A 10,600-nucleotide genomic window follows, 5' to 3' on the forward strand; every position below is an offset into this window, starting at 1 on the left:
AAATAGTAGCTATTTTATAATCACATCCATTTATATTATAATAAAAAACTTTAATGTTTTTCAAAACTGTTGAGTGTTTACTTCATATGTCAGAAAAATTCTCAAGATTTATCTATTGTATTCAATTTCTATTTAAGCTTCCTTCAAGATAGATATTCAATTCAAAGCTTAAAGGCAGATATAGAGACAAACTTTTGTGACCTGCCTTTATAAATGTGTGATTAATCCATACAACAAACATGTCATATACACCTTAGGCAGTTCCATCCATTTTGCTCTGAAGATTAAATTGCGTGACATGCCCTAGAAAGAGTATGCAGATGGTCTCTTGGATACTGTTAAGGATAATCTATATTTTCACAAATTTAGCGCATGCATGGTCTCTTAGATTTCTTCATCATAGCTTGCTCTCATCTAACTCATATATATGCTATAGTTGTATTTCTCTTTGATTCACTTTGGAGTAAAACTTGACCTATTTCTCCATTTTTTCCATTAGTTGGTTTAAGGCAGTGTTTTACAGCCACCTTTTTTTTTTTTTATAATCTCATGGCACACTGGAACCTATAGTTAAGCTTCCATGGCACATATAAATTATGTTGATCAAGAAAAGAGTATAAACCCATATTTGCTATGCTTTAAACTTCTTTTGAAAATAATTTAATTATCGATCCTTAAAATTTTTTGCAGCACACCTGAGAGCCTCAGATGGCATGGCAGTGTGCTGCAGCACATTCATGGAAAATTATTGGTTTAAGCGACAAAATATTTATGTTTAGTCAATAATATTCATCTCTTGGGTAAAAGAACATATTGGATTGAAATCCCAGTGTATAAATGTTCCCTTCTTTCCACATCCATGCCAACATGAGAGTTTTGAGATTTTGTGATGTTGGCTAATCTTACTGGAGTTAGCTGATATCTCGAACTGGTTTTGATTTGCATTTCTCTGATGATTAAATATTATGGGCATTTTTTTCATGTGTTTGTTGGCCATTCACTCATTATCTTCAGAGAAGTTTCTGTTCTTGTTAACTTTCATTTGATCTTGAAAGTCCATTGCTAGGGATCTAGTCAGATGAACAAATATCATTTTACAACAAAGACATTTGCACCAGAATGTTTATTGCAGTCCAATTCATAATTGCCAAGTCATGGAAACAGGCCAAATGCCCATTGACCCAAGAATGGATAAACAAATTGTGGTACATGTATACTATAGAATACTGCAGCCATAAAAGATGGAGACTTTAGATCTTTTATGTTTACCTGGATGAAGTTGCAACATATTCTTCTTAGTAAAGTATCTCACAAATGGGAAAAAATGTATCCAATGTACTCAATACTGTTATAAAACCAATATATAAACACTTACACATTCATACAAATGATAAAACACAAATATAATCCAGCAAGAAGGAGGAGAGAAGAGAGGGAAGGGAGGGGAGGGGAGGGTGAGGGCAAGTGGAGGGAGGAGGAAGGAGGGATTGGTGGGATCTTTCCTAATGTGCGCAATGCAAGGGTACACTTCAAAACACTGAGAGTAAACTATAAATGTCTTACCACAAAAAATAAGTGATATGATGGTTATGTTAATTAGCTTGATTATTTATATATCAAATCATCACTTTGTACCCCATAAATGTATACAGTTTACAATTTAATAAAAAAAATGTTTAAAAATATTAGAAATCCAGAATCTTTTAATACAAAAATTATATATATGTGTGTGTGTGCATGTAGGTATACAGGCAGTTCCCAAGTTATAAATAAGATAGGCTCTGTATGTTTGTTCTTAAGTTGAAATTGTATGTAAGTTGGAACAGGTACATTTACCTATTACCTGTAATAGCCTCCATTCTTAAATGTGAATCATATGTCAGTCAGATGTTTTAACTTGGGGACTCTCTGTATATATAAAAATATATATGTACTGTACCCCAAGACAGTATCAATGTACACAGCTATGATCTAATAAATATATATATACTATATATATATGTATATATATATATATATGCAGCTTTCTATGTATTTATTGAGACATGACTGGTAAACAAGACTGAAATATTAAACCAATTTTGGTATCTATTAAGGTATACATGCAGTGATTAATGTACTACTAGATTTGTTTATCCATCATGTAAATTCTGCTGTTTTACAAATATAAGGCACCAAAATAGGCGCTTGATATATATAAAGCTTAGTAGAATTATTTAACTTCTAGGACACCATAACATGACAGAATAGAGACCTGAATAAATAAAAAGAAAATGAAAATGAAAACACAGAAAGTATCTTATCTTTACAAATCAGAATATATAGGATAAGTGACTCAGAGACAAACAATATGCATTAAAATAAAGTAAAAAATATGGAAGGAAATTACAGAAGCAATGTACTTCGAGAACCTTGATTATGCAGTTAAATTAGGTGCTGCACAAGGGCAACGAGAAAAATTCAAAAGGTTGTTGTGCAAACAAGAAAGAGATAATCAGAATCATATTTTAAAGCATGAATTTTTTTGCATGAATCTGCAAAACAGTAGAAATTGATCTGGAGTTAAGAGAGGAAGGAAGAGTTGTGACCAAAGACAAGGAGATATTTTGAGGCTTTCATTCAGCCAACTGAGAAGCAAGAATTCTACCACGGAGTGGTAACAATCAAATATTTGAGAAATGATACAAAGGTAAAAATGGGGGGTTTTAAAAATTGATTATATACTTTGGACTAAACTCTAATTTTGTAGAAAGTATAAAAATATTACATAGTAAAGTCATATAATTAAAAGCCCAAATTGAGTGTACATATATGTGATATTCAAGAAAACTTGAGAAAGGAGAATATAAAATAATTTTAGGTGGAGCAATTTTCTGAGGCACAATCTATTTATTTATTTATTTGTTTGCAGTTTGTGGCCAGGGCTGGGTTTGAACCCCCGACCTCTGGTATATGGCGCCGGCGCCCTACTCCTTGAGCCACAGGCACCACCTTGAGCTACTTTCTTTATGTAGATGATTCTTAAATACACTCAGGTATTCCCAACATCTATAATTTCTCAATGGTTTTCTTAATATTTGAAAACATCACAAACCGAGACTTTAGGTTTGGAGTTCTCTGTAAACTGTTCCTACTTCTGTGCCTTCTGGGCCCAGTTAATAGCTGCATTGTATATATGCTTTCCATACACATGGGCAAAAATAACAACAAAAACTTCTAGTTATCTGTGATGAAAATTACAGTGGTCTCTTTGATTTTTCCTTCCCTTTGTCAAGAATTCTTAAAGGTCTGAAATTTTACAGTGCTTTCAAGGTACCGGAAGTCATGTTTCATTGTGCAAACTTTGATGTCAACAGAAGACATTAGACTCCTGACTCAGAGGTGAGGATTATATTACGTCAGCAAACAGCATGAGCTTTCTGTTCACACTGGTGGCTCTTGCTCTCCAAAAGCAACAGGGGCCACGTGGAGTGGTCCAGTTGAAGGTTCCACACAGGACTTAGTTACCACAGAAGACAAAATCCAAACTTAGAAAAGAACTATTGGAAAACCTACCTTATCTTTGTTATTAGGAAGACATTATTTTTATTGTTAAGATGAGGAATCAAATCTGTCTTCTGCCCTGGAAGGAAACAGTATTTGTATTTTCCGGGGTGTGTGTGTGTGTGCTATACAAACATCCCTTAAAAAGGGCTGTCCAGAAGATAGTCCAGAAAAAAGCTGTGGAAGGCATCAGAAATGCAATGAAGAATCATCTCCCAACACTTCTTACCTATCACATTGACTGACAATCATGTCAACTAGACTTTTATTTGTTTGATTTTAATCTTACAATATTCAGCTGACAAAGATTTTATATATTCAATGTGTACAATAAGATTTGATACACGTATGCACTGTATAATTATTATCACAGTCAAACTAATTTGTATCCATGACCACAAATGCTATACATTAAATCCCCAGAAGTTGCTCATGTTAACACCTGAAAGTTTATAAACTTCAACCAACATCTTCCTATTTTCCCACACCCAAGACCCTGGCAACCATTCCATTTTGTTTCCATTAGTTCAACTCCTTTAAGATACCACATAAAAGTCATATTATAAAGAATTTATCTTTCTCGGGTTTGGCTTATTTCATTAAACATAATTTCTTCCAAGTTCATCCATGTCGTTCAAAATAGCAGGATTTTTTTTTCTTTTCCATGGCTGAATAATATTTCATTTTCTATGTATCTTTTGATGTGCAGGTTATTTATATATTTTGGATATTTTCAATAATGCTACAATAAACAGGGATATAGATATCTCTTTGAGATATGATTTTATTTCTTTTGTATATATTCTCCAAAATAAGATTGCTTAGTCATATGTTCGTTCTACTTTTAATTTTTTGAGGACCCTCCATATTGTTTTCTATAATAACTGTACCAGTTTAAATTCCCAACAACAATTCTCCACACCCTCAACAACACTTGTCATCTATTTTCTTTTTGATAATAGTCACTCCAAAGACATGAGATGACATCTCTTTGTGGTTTTACTTTGTATTTCTCCCATGATTAGTCCCTTGTCTATGTACTCCTTATTGACTACTGTTGCATATCCCTATTGACCATTTATATGTCTTTTTAAAAAAAAGTCTAGTTAGCTGCCTTGTTAGCTTTTTTAGTCAGGAGACTTCTAATTATTTGGCTATTGAGTTGTATGAGTTTCTTATATATTTTGGATATTAACTCATCAGATGTTTATGAATGATCAGCACAACCCTAAATATCCTTCTTTTGTCACATATTATAGCATATATATTCTTTTCCATTTCTTTGAAATATTTTTTCATAAATATCTTTGTTATGAATTACATGAAGGTGACCAATATGAAGTAAATTCATATGGAGTACCTTAGTTATTGAATCATTATCAGAAGTTTAATATCTAAGATATTTCTTCCTTTTCCTCATTGTAATGTTGCAATAGATAACTTCCTTTGCATGTTTAAGATAAGTTCAAGAAAACTATTGAAGGATAAAAGAATGGAACATTTAGGCTATTGATGTTTATTTCCAAATTTCTTACAAAGAACTTTAAGTAATCTAATTTAAACTCCCACCCAGAGTAAGTGATTATTCAGCCATTTCACCACAACTTAATTAGTATTATTACATTATAAAATATATTAAGATAATATATGTAAAAATATTATTGTTCTTATACCCTATTGCTCATTTTACTCTTTTAATACATTTGTGCTTAATTTTTTATATATTCTCTTGTACTATATATTTTCACTTTTTGTAATTTTCTTTCATTGTCTTCACTGTGTCTGTATTGGTCCTCAGGTGATTTCCTCCTATGGATCTGTTTAAATTTTATATACTAAAAATACTAACTTTTGAGAGTATTGCTTTAAAATTTTATGTAATTACAACAATACTTCTTTTGTTTTCCTTTGATAGAAAAAAATGACTATTTAGAAAATAGTTCATGAGCCATCACTAAGTAAATATTTACTTTACTGTTTGTTTACATGTATGCTTTACTTGCTTAAAGTATACTTTTGTATGGGAGAAATGTATAATTCCAAATATTTTTCCAACTTTTGCCAATGTCATTTATTTAAAATAACCCAAGTACAACTGTCATTCCAATTAGTATATAATTTTCCTTTATTTTTTGTCCATTTCCTACATGTAGCTCTCACGAATTACTTCCTATACACACTGGAGTTCATCTCAGGACTTTCATTCTACTGCTAGGTTTGTCCTCATGTACATTCAACAAAATGTTTTATTATTTTTTATCATTTTTATGTATCTGCTATAAATTTTTCATTACTGAATTTTTTTTCAAATTTTGTATGTCATTCACGTTTTTTAATTTCTTAAATAATCACTGTAGTGAGCCCATATTATCTCTTGGGAAGGAATATTAACCTGAAACACCACAGAATTCCCAAGTACTGTGTTTTTATGCATGAGAATATAGTTCTTTCTCCAGAGACTCATCTTTAAATCAATAAGCCATCTGTGTCTGATATGAAAGCCCTGTTTAGAGATGCTGTAATACATCATGTCTGAGCCTAAAGCAATGGATATGAAGTCATTTAAAAAAATTATCAGAACTGGAGTGAATGCGACAAAAGCCCCTCTTATAATAATAAAATATGGAATTAAAGTGAAAGTTTCTAATATAGTAAAATACTGACAACCAAAACAGACACTATATGTCTATATAACTAAGTGTTCTTGATGATTGCAAAGTCCGATAATCTTCAGTGGAATCTTTGAAGAACTGCTCTTGCTAAAGGTCTAGAAAGACTGAATTCTTCACAGAGATATGTCAAAGGCACCAGCTCACCTGCGAAGGTCAAAAGGCATTCCAGCCTCCAGCTCAAAGTTGATAACTAGATTGAATGTCAGTCACATTTTATCTTTTAGAAAAATTCTGTTGAGATGAACTATAAATATAAACACAAGTGGGATTTATGATAGTTTTTAGGAGGTGCCTTCGGCCAACTTTCAGGATCAATGAATTTGTTTCTGACTTTAATGCTTAGAATGACTCCATTATATACCTTGGAGTAAATAGTTTGTCTAATGTTATTCTTTTGGAAAATGCAATAAGTGGGATTTTCTTCATCAAAATAAAGTGTTTATTATTAGAATCAAGTTAAAGTTATTGATTCTTCTCCACAAAGTTTTTATAAATCCTGAAATAGTACTGACTAGTGTAGGTCACAGAAGACTTCTTTCTGGAAAAAAAATCACATTTTTTCCCATTGGAACCTAATATCTATAAATAATTCTTACATATTGGAAGGAAATGATAGAGGCTCTGTAATCTAGCAATATGATAGTAACTGGAAATGGTTTAGAAGCACTTAAAAGGGAACCAATATCAAAAATCATTTTCATCTGAAAAGATTTCTAAATCATTATGTGTTAAATAAAAAAGGGCTATACTTTGAGAAAAATAATTATAGGGGTATTAAATGAAAATTAACATTCAGGTTGTACACAACCATCATGGCAGCAGACAGGGCCCCGTAGGCATGGAGGAACCTGACATGGACCCAAAGGCCGAGAAGGTGGTGAGCGAGGACCGAAGGGCCCATACTGTGCCTTGACAGCCTGGAGGCCAAGAACCCAGCATGTACCGCTACTGAGGTCCCCCTCCCTGCACTTGGCATCCCGCAGCCAGCCCTGGGCCAGCCTTGGGGACTAGGGTCCCAGGTCTAGGTTAGCAATCGCGAGGGCGGCGGCGCTGCAAGGGAGCTGGTGGACTTGAGATCATCTGGAACAAGACCAAGCATGACGTGGAGTTCCCCGTAAGACAGCAAAGGCTAGGAGCTAAAACAGAAGATTCACTCAATCATAGGTCTCCCACCTGCCATGCAGAGTGTCAGGAATAAGGGACTCACCACCGAGGACAAGACATTGGGAGAGATAAAAGTGACCAGTGGGCCCAAGATCATGGTGGTTGGCTCCGTGACAAATGATGTTTTAGCAGTAAACGTGCCCAAAGATGCGGGGCAGCAGGATGCAAAGACTGAAGAGAACAAGAAGGACCCTCTCTGCAAGCAGAAACAACACAGAAAAGTGTCAGATAAAGGAAAACCCGAAGATGTGATGCCTTCGGTTAAGAGGGCCCAGGAGCTGCTGTCATTGGAACCCTTGTCTGATACGTACAAGTCCAGAGGAAAAGTGAAACACACCTTTAAGCTGAAACAAGAACAGCTTTGGATGGGCACTGAAGAGTGACTGAGAAACTGCCCATGGGCTCCATTAAAAATGTGGATGGTGAATCTTTCTAAATGAGGAATATAAATGTCTTAACACAACAACTATGAGAATGACATGAAGGCTATGTTGGACAATCGGATGAGAATATTCCAAATTGTATATGGAAACAACACACGGTACCCCATGATAGTATTGATGTACACAACTATGATTTAATAAAAAAAAAATCTTTAAACATTTAGCCAGTGTGAGGGTGTTCAGTATGCCCCCTGGTGAAGGGCTCAACTACAACTTGAACTGAAAACAATGAAACCTAAACATTTGTACCCTTATATCCATCTGAAGAACAAAAGAAAAAAAGAAAAGAAAACAACCTATATTCATAATAAAAAAATTCTTTTTTGTGGCAATAAAAAAAAAAATGTGGATGGTGAACACAGTTGAAGGACATGGAGGCTACCACATGATGGCATTCCATGGGCCCCATGGTAGCTCTTACTACTGGGTGTACTGGGCCTACCTCAATACGTGGATGCAATCAAAGACACCATGCTGGGGAAATGGCAGTATTTCTGAAAACACTTTCACCTCTGGCCCAGGAGGCTGACCCAAAGTTGAGGACATTGCCGGGAGAAGCCCAAAGCATCCCTGGGTTTCAGAGTTCTGAAACTTTGTTCAAAAAAAAAGCAAAAAAAAAAAAAAAACCAAAACCCTATATTCAGTCTAAGGTGATGTGGTGATGGAAGCCAAAGGTGATGTACTTTAACCATTAGCTCAATTTTAACTTAAAATCACCGGTTACCTTTCTTACAGTCAGCTTCATACCATTTTAAAAGTTAAAACAGTGGAAATCAATAAATCTGAATTGAGAAAAAAAATTAACTTTCAATCATACACATATACCCCCAAACACACACACACATATCGGTAACATACATGTTTAACATTCACACACTTTCCTACTAGTATACAGTAGTGCAAAAAAAAAATAAAAAACTATTCTAAATCTGATATATGAGAACTTTTGGTGGGGACTGAACTCGTTACTGCTTATAGAATTTTGAATCCTTGTCAAGAAGACATCAGTGACAGAATTATGAATGTACACACTTAGATTAGAGGAAATGACTAATGTGGTCTAATACCTTAATAAAAATCGTTGTGAAAATCCCCAAATTTCACTGGACAGGAAGTATATGTATTCACTCATTCATTTAATAATCATACATTTTGTACCCACTATGTTCTCATACACTGAGCTGGTCCTATGGATGAAACATTCCACGAGAAATTGTCTATGAAAAGAATTCAAAGTCCAAGTTGGTCTGGTTGTGCAACTTATACTATTGAGAGCTGTTTCTTTAACTTTCAAATGTGTTGAGAATATGTATTTACTTATAAAATCAAAGTAATTTATTGTAAACTCAAAATAAAAGTATTGAAAACTAGAAGCCCCACGGAAGGTTCCTTTGCTTAGGAAAAAAAGGGAGCTTACATGATGAGTTGGAGACCATGTAACTGGTATGTGGCCATCAGTCCACAATTAGGCCTTTAAGGTCTTTTTAAGATGGTTGCTCCAGGCAGTGGAGCATTTCCAGTTATTTCCAAACAGAGTGTTTAGTGTCATTCATGAAAATAAAACTTTTAGACAAACGGTACTAAACATTTTATTAACATTAAAAATTTATTTTTATTAATATTGAAAATAAATACTGTTATGGTATAATAAAAGTAAAAATAATAAGAAATTTTTGTTTAATGAAGAAGAGCTTATCAATATAGAAAAGGATACAACTTTCTAGGAATAAAAAGAGTAAGAGGCAAATATATGGAATATTTACCATTTTCAATCTCTTCTTACCCAACCATATCCTATAAATTAGGTAATAAAATACTGATTAGAAATTTGTATGACATCTCAGAATTTCTTCAAAGAACAAAAAACTAAGAACAAGAGTTAAAAGTTACCTGCACATGTAAAGAGAGTGGTGAAAAGTGCCAGGACTTACTAACAGCAAATCTTGACAGCCTTCACACTTTAGAGGAGACAAAAAGCACTATCAAAAAGAAGAAAAGTCAAAAAATTGGATATTCTCAAATTTAAAAATGTCTACTTCTCAAAAGACACTGTGACAGCTTAGTGAAGTGATATACATGTTCATTAACTTTGCTTAATCATTTCACATTGTGTACATACATCAAAACATCACGCCATACCCCACAAATGCACAAAATTATGATTTATCATTAGAATATTATCAACACGAATATATGAAAAAAGATGGTTCAAAATTCAAAGAAAAATACAGACCAGGAGAAAATACTTTCTTGGTAAATTATTACAACTACCTTAAGAACTCTTTTTTCATAAATTTAGTCATACACTTGCATGTGTGACCTAGAAATTTCATTACTACATATTTGTCAAGGAGAACAAAAAGTATATGTAAATGATTGTTTATCAGTTGAATGAATGAGGAAACAGATGTTAATGGTATTAAATAACTTTATTCAAGGTCTTCTTAATGATTAAGAACCAAATCAATCAAAAAAAAAAAAGAACCAAATCAATATTCCAATTGTATCTTGATTTCTTAAATTTGAGGTATTTTCTCAGAATCATCCTCTGAGACAAAATATGAATAACTGTTAGTTCTGTAAAACGATTTCTAAAAAAGATGTTTACACAGTATTTACCTTAACTCCATAATCATGCATCTTATCAGACATAAAAATGGAATTTACAACATGGCACTTTTACGATCTACCTCTTAACTTCTACCCCAGCTGCTTTTTTCCCTTAGGAAACATAAAGTTGATTAGTTCTTTCCTTCAGGTTATCTGGGAAACAGCACT

At 33.5% G+C, this 10,600-nt stretch overlaps 1 pseudogene; it reads left to right on the forward strand.

Moving 5' to 3' along the window:
* The first annotated feature begins 2,396 nt into the window (after positions 1-2,396).
* On the forward strand, positions 2,397-8,320 carry LOC100960364 (annotated as a pseudogene).
* Positions 8,321-10,600: the final 2,280 nt, after the last annotated feature.

Source organism: Otolemur garnettii, unplaced genomic scaffold (genome assembly GCF_000181295.1).
Source record: "Otolemur garnettii isolate 467f Iridium unplaced genomic scaffold, OtoGar3 scaffold00037, whole genome shotgun sequence".
Classification (NCBI taxonomy): domain Eukaryota; kingdom Metazoa; phylum Chordata; class Mammalia; order Primates; family Galagidae; genus Otolemur; species Otolemur garnettii.